Source organism: Polypterus senegalus, chromosome 11 (assembly GCF_016835505.1).
Source record: "Polypterus senegalus isolate Bchr_013 chromosome 11, ASM1683550v1, whole genome shotgun sequence".
NCBI lineage: Eukaryota > Metazoa > Chordata > Cladistia > Polypteriformes > Polypteridae > Polypterus > Polypterus senegalus.
Genome location: NC_053164.1, coordinates 163,952,143 through 163,964,113, shown reverse-complemented (window position 1 = coordinate 163,964,113; position 11,971 = coordinate 163,952,143). Strand labels below are relative to the sequence as shown.

At 38.0% G+C, this 11,971-nt stretch overlaps 1 protein-coding gene across 3 annotated transcripts in view; it reads left to right on the top strand.

Moving 5' to 3' along the window:
* Positions 1-4,060: 4,060 nt before the first annotated feature.
* The window catches only part of nup50 (nucleoporin 50), a 73,378-nt gene continuing 65,467 nt past the window's right edge, over positions 4,061-11,971 (top strand). For all 3 annotated transcript variants that reach the window (XM_039770008.1, XM_039770005.1, XM_039770007.1), the window contains exon 1: positions 4,061-4,220. The gene's annotated coding sequence lies outside the window, so the exon portion shown is untranslated. The remainder of the gene's footprint in view (positions 4,221-11,971) is intronic.

Here is an 11,971-nt window from a genome sequence, read left to right as displayed (position 1 = left end):
GATAATCAAATCCTTGATGACAGCAACACTCATAACACTCACAAAACAATTACTGTATACTGACAATCATGTTACGTTATTTTTAAAATGTTCCCTTTTCTTTTTCATAACTTCTTTAACACACTACTTCTCGCTGCTGGTAGCGGTATATATATATATATATATATATATATATATATATATATATATATATATATATATATATATATATACAGTATATACCTTGATCTACATACTCTCAAATATACAAACCACATGCCGTGGCTCAATGGAAGAGGCTTCGCCTCTAGCGCCGACGTCCGAGGTTCGATTCCCGAAAGTGGGTGCACTGAGTATGTACGCCTGATGACCCCAAAATTAGGGCGAAACACGTGTTGCATACTCTTTGCATTATTTCACATAAAACTATTTCAGTATATATATACATACATATATATATATATATACACACACATACATATATATCAGCGCTTCCCGATTCATTTTACCCTCGCATCCCCTTGGTTTGAGACGTATGAAAAAATATGCGGTTAACACAGAAAGACAGATCACCAATTGAAGCTTTATGAATAATTGATAATTTATTCGCCATCAATGATTGTTTTGGTAAAGCCATACTCAGTATAATCATTAGATGAATGGTAAAAAAGTAAGAGCGAGGGGAGGGTGACCTATTGAGGCACACAGGCGAAACCACAATAGCATGCGGGCTCGATGTAGTGTGTGTATATATATATATGTAGATATATATGTGTGTGTATGTATATGTATGTGTGTATATGTAGATATGTATATATATATGTATATATATATGTATATATATGTGTGTGTATATATATATGTGTATATGTATATATGCATGGATATGTATATATATATGTTTATATTTGTGTATATATATATATATATATATATATATATGACAGCAACACTCATCACTCACAACAGTGACAAAACAATTACATTGACAATCATGTTACGTTATTTTTTTTAAAATGTTTCCTTTTCTTTTTCATTACTTCTTTAACACACTACTTCTCCGCTGCGAAGCGCGGTATTTTGCTAGTATATCATAAATAGTTGTGGATGAGTGGAAAGAACACAACATACCTGTATGAAGTGTTGGGGTACCAGCCAGATCATGAATATGAGGGGAAAAATTAACAAAACAAGCACTCTAGGGGGGACGAAACAAAACATAAATCACCTTTTCTGGCTCTATCAAGAATAGCTCTTATGATCATGAAGGGATCTCAGAGCTCCATTATCAAAGTCGGCCAGGTCCAGATGAGATGCCGGGGCATTAGGTTTTTATAGTGGTCCAGCCCAAAAGGGCGGCTCCTCACTGCTGAGGAAGAGAGAAAAGACAAGACCTTTAGCAGTAACACCCCCTCTCATTCCAGTTCCAGGCCAAAAGACAGCCCAGTCACCCACTTGGCATTCTGCCCAACATAATTTTAAAGTCATTCCTTATTGGCTTTTTTAGGGCTTCATCTAAGAAGTGGGTCTTGTGGTAGGAAGGGGTATCCTCTGTCATTCAAAACTTCTGACATTACAGATGGCTGCACAGGACTTTGATCAGGTGGTGGTGGCACCCCAGAACACCACCACAGAAGAAACGGAAAAGAAAACAGAGAATATTAAAATTAATAAAGATTGTAGGCTCATAGAACTGTATGATAATTCTATAAATATCTAGTTTACTATGTGTGGAACTAAACTGTAGTTACAAAAAGGCCAAATTTAAAAAGTTGGTTTTCAGGATTTTTTTTTTGTTAGTAATGTACAGTGTTAGCCTTGTGTATCTCTGTTGGTAAAGTATTCCAGATATTTGGTGCATAACAGCAAAAGGATGCCTCACCACTTCTTTTATGCTTAGCTCTTGAAATAATAAGCAGTCCACTATTAGAAGATCTAAACTTACGACTTGGAATGCATTGGGACAGGCACTCCAAAATAGAGAAAGGAGCAAGATTATTTAGAGCCTTATATACTGTGGAAATCAGGGGCACTCCAGCTGCCCCAACCCTGACATAGACAGGCATAGACACGAGTTTGCCACACAACTCACATTTATTCACATGGGAATGTTTTTTCTTGCTCCCCACAGTAGCACAATACAAATAAACAGAACCAAAGCACAATTCTTTTCTTCTCTTTTTCTCTATCTCCATTCCTCTCCTGGCAAGCTTTGTCCACTTCCTCCTGACTCTAGCTCTTTTTATAGGACACCTGAAAGGACTCCAGGTGTCCAACAAAATTCTTCCAGCAGCATTTCCAGGTGTGGCAGAACTGCTGCTAAATAGGGCTTAGGAAACGTTCAGGTGGCCCCTGGTGGTGGCCAAGGGCTCCAGCAGTGTTGAGCTTCCATGCTCAAATCCGTGGCCCCGTTGTAAGCTGGGGGGCTGCTCTCTAGCATTCTGGGGGAGATAATGTCCTAAATAAACTCTCTCCCCCGGTCCTTCCGCTGTCGAGGTGTCCCAGGGTTAATTCCAAAAAGACACTGGTAACCTGTGCAGCGACACTAAAACTGGCAACATGTGCTCAGATTGCTGATACATTCTGGACTAACTGCAACTAACTGATGTTGTTAATATGTAGACCCGTTAGGGGTGCGTTATAGTAGTCTAGCTGATTAAAAACAACTGAGTGAAAGAATTTCTCAGCATGTTGCAGATATAAGAGGTCTAACTTTTGCAATGTTCCTTAAATGAAAAATGCAGTCAAAGTAATATGGCTGATATGTGATTTAAAGTTTAGGTCAGTGTCCTTGATTACACCTAAATTCCTTATTTTTGTCTTGACTTTTTAATTTTTCAGATATCAAGATCTAATACCCTCATTATTTTGATTTACTAATGACTAAGATTTCAGTTTTTCCTTATTTAGTTTCAGAAAATGACTACATAGCTGTGGCCGATCACCCTAATGGGAACAAAATGAATTCAAAATAGATTATGCATACCCAGAATAGACCCTTGTGGTAAGCCATATACAATATCTGGTTAAAAAAGACACTCGGTTTGCAGAGGTCTATTAATTTTTTTCATTTAAGATGTTTCACTTAAAGGTTTTCCAATGTTGTATCTGTCCTGGTGTCTATATAAACATAGGGAACTCCAGTTTCTGCATTACATCTTGCCTGAAGATCTGGCCTGAGTTGCCTCGAAAGCTTGTATATTGTAATCTTTTTATTTCACCAATAAAAAGGTGTCATTTTGCTTGACCTCTCACTATAAATGTTATTTTAATTGTTGCACTGGTCAGCATTTTTGGCATTTTGCTTTAATATTTTATATTAAACTATCTTCTTGTTCATCTTCTAGTATCAGACTGTTCTAGATAAAATGAAAATACAGCCAAAATAAAAACCTAATAGTTTTTTTTACGGAAGATATCTACTGTGGTCTGTACCAATATACTGTATTAAGATATACCTTACTGAGAAGTTAAACATTAGGAAAAGTTTCAACCATTTACTTTTTGTTCATAATAAATGTAACCTTGACTATATGAGAAAAGCTGGAATTCTAAGTGTAGTCTCTGGACCGTGCATCATCAGTCAATCAGAGGATAAATTCACACAGACACCCACTGGTGGAAATTTGGAAATCCCTGAACAGAATTTGAAATAAGCTGTGGCAGGAAAAAAGGAAAGAACAAAATATAAAATAAATACCAGAATAAATTCTTCACGAATTGTTTATGATCTTAACAGAATGAAAGAGTTCATAATTTTGCTGGGTTTAATTAGGACTTTGTAAAGAACAGCTTCACTACAAACAGTAATGATATGTCCAAACTCGGATTTGGTCGAACATTTTTGTTAGGAAATGCAGAAAACACAAGTTTTACAGAAAAAAACGGGATTGCGAGTGAAAGACTGATAGCCTCTATAGCAATGATGGACAATCGCAATGACCATAACGCGCTTTTCAAATATTTGAGAAAGCCCTGTGCCATCACGTCCTACGTTTATAGGACTTGGCGAAACTCAAACAGGAATTAATCGTATAACGCCAGCGGCGGCGTGCTTTGAATCTGCGCTAACCCGGAAGTAGTCGCCGAAGACGAGCGGGCTCGGCGCGCAAAATGGCTGCTTAAGTGAGGCCTGAAGTTGTAATTCTTTAAAAGATTGTCAAAGAATCTTTGGCAGAATTATTAGTTAATATAACGTCGTCACGTCGCCAAAGAGTTAACACCTGGAGCGGAAATACCAGGTAAGTGTTTTAAAGTTTTATTTTGAATGAAGATGATAATGAAGTCGCGGGTTGTGAAAGTCGCCGGTACGAGATGCTGAGTTGAATTGGTTGGCTTGCGCAAAGAGCAAGCGTGATGCTGCAGTGCTGCCTTTTCAAAAAATGGGTAGATTTTTTTTGTTAACTGTAAAGTATTTACTTTTACGTGATTAAATAGCTGTACCTACTTATCGTTTCGTTCTTTTCTTGGATATTTCAGTGTCATTTCGTCTTGCCGTAAGCTTTGATATCAGTTACAGTGCTTGTTCTAATATAATTCAGAAGCAGCATGCGCCTGGATCAACCGGAGGATTTTTCCCCAGACGTAGTATTTTTGAGTTATCTTGAACTCCTGTGTATTAGTATAATTTTTATATAGCTGCACCAAGATGCTTAATCATGAAGTTAGTTTTTGTTTAGTTTGGAAGGTTTTGCAGGACAGTAAGATATTAACGTTATAAAATAAATTACAATATCCATTTCCAGTTTCATAATTGATTAACAATTCTTCCGAAGCCAGAATACTTTCAGCCACCAGCAAATTGTGTGAAAACGTGGAGTCTTTCTCATTCTTTAATATGAAGTGTTAGCCTTTTTTTTTTTTTTTTACCTACACTGGGAAACTGTTTCTTTAAAAAATACGTTCAAAATGAGTAAATGATGTAAAGCAAATCCCTGAGAGTTTGATGTTTTTCTATACATTTTAAACTGTTAACTGACCGGTCTTTATTGACAGAAAGTAACAATTCAAAATATATATTTGTCATAAAAATTTGTAGCCATTTTCCACAATCCATTTTATCTTCTGAACAAATTCATCCACTGTGAAGCAGCAAAAATTTGAATTGGAAGAAAATGTGCCTTTTGCGTTTGTGGCGTTCTTGTGATAGCGAAAGGAAAGAGAAATAATTATTTTATCACATTCTTGGAACTATTTTTCTTGACATAAGACTACATTTTCTGTTTACTTGTCTGCTCACAGCCTCCATCGTGGGTTGGGATTAGAAATAAATGAGGTTTCAGCACAAAACCAAACACTTAAGCAGTTCAGAGCAGTTTTGCTTTCGAGAAAATAGTTAGAAAATGTGCGTATCCAGGGTGTAAACATAAAAAAATAAAGCTGTTTAATTTCTTCGACCTCCATATTGTTACCACACTACAGTACCTTGAAGGTATAGCTTGTAGTGCTTAGGTTGGATGTGGACACTAATGGAACACCTACAGAAAGTGGACCTGTGCATTTCTAACACTAATTTTTAATTTTACAACTGCTTGCAGTCAAAAAAATAAATAAATAAATAAAATGTGCTCTTTATTGCCCATTATTATTGCAGTTCCAAACGTTTTTAATACGAGTAGGGCAGGGCAATATGGCCAAAAATATTTATCACGATATATATATGAACATTTGCGATAACGATATAACTGACAATATGACTAATGCAAGACAAAATACTTTACAACTCCACAACTTTATTAGTGCAAAAAAAAACCCCCTTCAATTTATTTTCACTTAAACAAGCAGCTGTTTTTATGTGTATTAAAGCTATATAAAAATTTAACAGTGCAAATGCGAATTCCTTGCTGACAGTTTAACCAAAAGGCATTTCCAATGGAAATGGGCTGACATATCCTGAGCATAACCATGTGTAATATCCACAAAACTTAAAAAGAGTTGCTTTGCAACATAAAACATAACATAAAATTCAAGCATAGAGTGTCCATAGTCTCACTCTGTGTGTTGGTTATAGTCTCCGCTATGCAGTCAATCATGTTGCGGGTTGATACAAACTAACTGACCTCTTTAGTGACCTGGCAAACATATTTAATGTAAATACTTAATTGTTTTACATCTGAGATATCTGTGGTTTCATCACACAGAATACTGAAAAACTTTTCTGTGTGTATATTTTTCAGTATATTAGATTTTATTTCTGATGCTAAGACGTCCAGCAGCTCTTGCATTATTCTTTCAGAGGTGTAATGTGCATTTTTACCAACATTAAGACTTTTGTGTGGTAAAGGGCAGAGCCTGTTGGATATTCAGTTCACACTTGCACTACGGCAGGTACGCATTCTCGACATTTCCACTTTAATCTCGACATTTCTACATTATTCTCGCCGTTTATCTCGAGATTAAATTCGACATGTTGACTTTATTCTTGTTGTCATAAAAGTAGAACATCATAAACTAAACTTCATCTTAAAATGAATGTTTAATTTACTAGATTTTCTCAAACCCCCATCATAAATTATGTAGCAACATGTCGACTTTATTCTCGTCATAAGCGTCAAGATTAAAGTGGAAATGTCGAGAATAAATTTGAGATGTTTTCTTCACTTTGTCCGTATTTTTTTTTTTTTTTTTAACGTGGCCCTAATACGCTTCCATACAAAACCCTCAGAAATTCAGTGACAAAACTTCAGCTCAGGACACAGTGTGTGCTCCAAGGGTTTCTGCACACTTTTTGCAATATAGATGCAGTTCCAAATATGAGCAAATATAAGAACTGCAGATGGGGTCACTTTAAACAGGAACCACAGAGAGTGTTACAAGGATTTTTGCACACAGAACACACCTAATGCTTAAACAACTGTATGTGTATATATTGGTTTGCTATGTACTTTACAAGAAGAGAGCTGCTGTACGCTCAGCCGCACTATACAGACAGCACTGACGCTGAGAACAGAGAAATCACTTCCTGACGCCTTTTTTCTGATATCTGACAGGCTGGTTTCACTAGACTTTTTTTTATTTTATCAGACCTCCTCTTGCCCACCCACCTCCACATCCTCTTTGCTTGTAAACTGCCGCTTCGCTCCCGCTATTAGCATATACTCTCGCCCACCCTCCTCTCCATACTCCTTGCAACTGTATTAAGCTGCTATACCCCCGCTATTACCATGTACAGCCCGCTCTGGAAACCCCACCTCCCTATAGTATTTGCCCACCTGCCCGCTCGTCCCTTGCCATCTCTGCAGATGATTAGATCTGCCTGTGCCTGCAGATCTGCGGCTGTCATCTCACAATGTCATGCAAGATGACAGCCGGGCGGTGAACTAAATTAGCCGGGCGGAGCGCCCGACTAAAAGACGCTAGGGAGAACACTGCATTATAATTAACTTACCTATTGCAATGTGCAGGCGATGTCCGAAGCATGAAAGTCTGGTCCATTTGTTGAGTGTGACGGCTTTCACAACGTTGACCCCGTTGTCGGTCGTCTCACACACTTGTTTTTCCTCCTGAAGATTCCACGAGCTGAGGAACTCTTTTAAGCCTTTGGCTATTTTTTCCCCTGTATGGTCCTCGGGGAGAAATAACTTGTTTCAAGGCACTTGTTTTGTAGCTTCCAGTCTTTGTCCACGTAGTGTATTTAATGTATTGTGAGGCTCATGTAGGGGTCTGATGTTCGGTTTGATTACATCTCCGTGGTGGACGCAAAAAACTCCACTGAAGATAATGCATTTGACACCTCAGTACGGACCTCATATATAAAGCAGGCAAGGTGACTTTAGAGAAGTATTTCTTGGTGGGCAGCTTGTATCGTGGATCGAACTTTTTAAGCATCTTTGTGAAACCTTCTCTTTCCACAATCTGAATGGGCATCATATCTCTGGCTAAACAATGCGTCACTGCATTAGTTCGTTCCCCCCCCCAGCATTTGTTACTTTTGTCATAAGGCGTGCAGCTATTTAAAGCTACGCTGATTGTTTGTTGAGTCAGCTTCTTTTGTCTCGCCACCACGCTAGTTGAAGCGGTCTCCTCTTCACGTGCTTTAACAGCTTTGTTGCACTCCCAACAAGTGCTTCTGCTTCAAATGATGAAATAGGTTTGTGGTGTTTCCTCCCTTTGCCACGACGGCCCGCTTGCATGTTCTACAAAAAATTGTGCTTTGTTGGATATCTGAATGGCAGTTCCACACCACTAAAGTTGCACCATTTTTACAAACCAATTCTGGTTCATCTGTTTGTTTCAACGATCCGCTTTTGCCCTTCTCATTCTCCATCGCCGCCATACTTTTTCCGCCATGTGCGTATGAAAAGAAAGGCACTGCAGTGCATGCGCGTTTTACCCATACTCTATCGCGATATTTCATTTTCTTATCATTGTCTTAACATTGTACCGGTATTACCGTGAAAGGTATAATATGGCCCAGCCCTACATACGAGTCGTTTCACTGTAACTGCAGTTGAAGTGGGATGAAATGGTGAGCCATAGAATAATAATGGTGGCAGTGTCATTTGCTTGCAAACTGAATCTATACTAATAAAAAGCAAAGCCCTCACTCACTCATCACTAATTCTCCAACTTCCCGTGTAGGTGGAAGGCTGAAATTTGGCAGGCTCATTCCTTACAGCTTACTTACAAAAGTTGGGCAGGTTTCATTTCGAAATTCTATGCGTAGTGGTCATAACTGGAAGCTATTTTTCTCCATATACTGTAATGGAATTTAGCTCGATGGCCGTGGGGGGCAGAGTTTTGTATGACATCATCACGCCTTCCACGTAATCACGTGAACTGACTGTCAACGCAATACATAGAAAACAAGGAAGAGCTCCAAAAAGCGCTGAAGAAAACATGCATTATACAATTCTGAAGGCAGCGAAACAATAAGAAGCGAGCGAGTCACACATAGAACTATATTCATGAGTGCAGCTACTTCGGAAACAAAGCACGGTGTAAACCAAAAGTTTAAATTAAGTTCATAGACAGGCTGCCGCTGGCGTTTGTCATGCCCACGGCTAATGCGGGATACAAGTTTAATGAGAGGACGCAGGATATAAACTAGAGTTTTGATCACTTTGTAACTAAGTTAAAATTACTGGTGAAGGGCTGTGCTTATGCAAATTCCGAGAGACTGTCTTTGTGGGGGGATTGACATTTAAGGCGGGTGGGGGAGTCACGTCATCATCTCCCCTCCCATTCACCTCATTTTGCTGTGAGCTGAGCTCTGCAGCTAACGCAATCTCGCGGAACCAACTTTGTGACGCTGCCACCAAATACTCACAGAAAAATCCACAAGTTAACACACACGCTGTCTCTACAGTTTCTCCACACTCTGAATCCTCCAGGCACTACTTACAAAAGGTTACATTGACAATCGTGTTAACGTTATTTTTAAAATGTTTCCTTTTCTTAGCACAAGCACAGCTGAGAAGCTTCGATGCATGTGCTCCATAACTCGTTAAAAAATCACGCATTTAATCACAAGCAATAGGGAACTTCTGTCAATGCATGATTTCCTGGTACACCGATTGCATTGATCAGCGCTTCCCGATTCATTGTACCCTCACACCCCCTTGGTTTGAGAAGAAATATGAAAAAATAAGAGGTTAACACAGAAAAACAGATCACCAATTGAAGCTTTATGAATAATCGATTCGCCATCAATAATTGTTTTGGTAAAGCCATACTCAGAGTAATCCTCCTTCCATTTTATAATTTTTCCGCCACTAGCCATGATTAAATGAACGGTAAAAAAGTAAGAGCGAAGCGAGGGTGATTTATTCAGGCAGGCAGGCGACAGCTCAATAGCTCGAATTTAGATATAAGTAGCTTCTATTTAGTCGCCAGAAATATCTTTGGTAGGAATGGAAGTTGAATTTAGTCTTTAAATTTCTATGGTAAAGAAAAAGTTATGCAATGATGACTACATTTAACTATATGAAGTCAAAACTTGTATATATAAAGTCATTCGCGAATATATAAAGTCAAAACTTGATTATATAAAGTCAGCGTCGGTATATATAAAGTCAATACTTGTTTATGAATATATAAAGTCAAAACTTGAATATATAGCCTAAAGTCATTCCCAAATATATAAAGTCAAAACCTGAGTATATAAAGACAGCGTTGGAATATTTCGGTATAAAGTAAGCGCTGGAATATATAAAGTAAAATCTTGAATATATAAAGTCAGCGTCGTAATATAGGCTATAAAGTAAGCGCTGCAATATATAAAGTCAAAACTTCAATATATAAAGTCAGCGTCGGAATATACAAAGTCAGCGCTGGAATATCCATCCATTTTCCAACACGTTGAATCTGACCACAGAGTCACGGGGGTCTGCTGGAGACCATCCCAGCCAACACTGGGCACAAGGCAGGAACCAATCCTGGGCAGTGTACATGCATCATTTCCAAAACATTAACCGAACAGTGTGTTTTTAATTTATTTTTCTGAATACGTTTTTGTTAACTTTTCAATCGTTTCAATCAATAGATTTTGACTTTCACTTTATATATTCAGGAGTGAGTTTATATACTCCGATGTTGACTTTATATAATCAGGAATGACTTTATAAATTCCGACGCTGACTTTATATATTCAGGTTTTGACTTTATATATTCCAGCGCTGACTTTATATATTCACAAAATCAATTTATTTGCCTGTTTGGCACCCCATAGTATATGTGTGTGTGTATATATGTACGTGTGTGTGTGTCTGTGTGTGTTTTTATATATATATATATATATATATATATATATATATGTATGTATGTGTATATATATATATATATATATATATATATATAGGGAGTGCAAATTATTAGGCAAGTTGTATTTTTGAGGATTCATTTTAATATGGAACAAACACAGTGCTATCAGTCAATCCAAAATGTTAATAAACCTGAAACCTGAATGTTTCACAACAGAAATGTGAGTGTGAACATCATCAGGGGAATACATATGTGCGCACAATTATTAGGCAACTATTAGTGTGCAGATTTATTATGCAACTAAAGGAAAAATGAAAATGTTCCCATCTCACTTGTTTATTTTCATCTGTTATAGTGAGAATAATAAACAAACACCTCAAAATTTACAAATAAACATCTCTGACATTTAAAAAAATCAATCAATCAATCAATGACCAATATAGCCACCCTTCTTTCCAATAACAGTCATAAGCCTTTCCATTCATGGAGTCTGTCAGTTTCTTGATCTGTTGACGATCAGCTTTTGTGGAGCAGTGACTACAGCCTCCCAGACACTCTTCAGAGAGGTGTATTGTTTTCTCCCCGTAAATCTAGCGTTTAATAAGTGCCCACAAGTTCTCGATAGGGTTTAGGTCAGATGAGGAAGGGGGACCATGTCATTATTCCTTCATCTTTAAGGCCTTTACTGGCTGGCCACGCAGTGAGAACTTCGATGCAAGTGATGGAGCATTGGCCTGCATAAAAATCATGGTCTTTTCCTGTATCACTGTTTGAAGAAAGTGTCTTGAAAAACTGGCAGTAGGTTTGGGAGTTGATTTTGAGTTCATCTTCAATGCAAAAAGATCCAACTAGCTCATCTTTAAAAATACCAGCTCATACCAGTACCCCATCTCCACGTTGGAGTGGAGCTCTGTGCCCATTACTGATCCACAGGTCCATCCATCTGGTCCATCAAGAGTCACTCTCATCTCATCGGCCCATAAAACCTTTGAAAAAAATCTGTCTTCAGATATTTCTTGGCCCAGTTTTGGCGTTTCAACTTATGTTTCTTGTTCAGTGGTGGTTGGGTTTCAGCCCTCCTTACCTTGGCCATGTCTTTGAGCACTGAACACCTTGTACTTCTGGGCACTCCAGGTAGGTTGCAGCTCTGGAATATGAAAGTACTGGAGGATAATGGGTTCCTGGTAGCTTCACGTTTGATTCTTCTCAAATGTTTGGCAGCTAATTTGCGTCTTTTGTTCTCAACACGTTTCTTGCGACCCTGTTGACTATTTGCAACAAAATGTTTGAT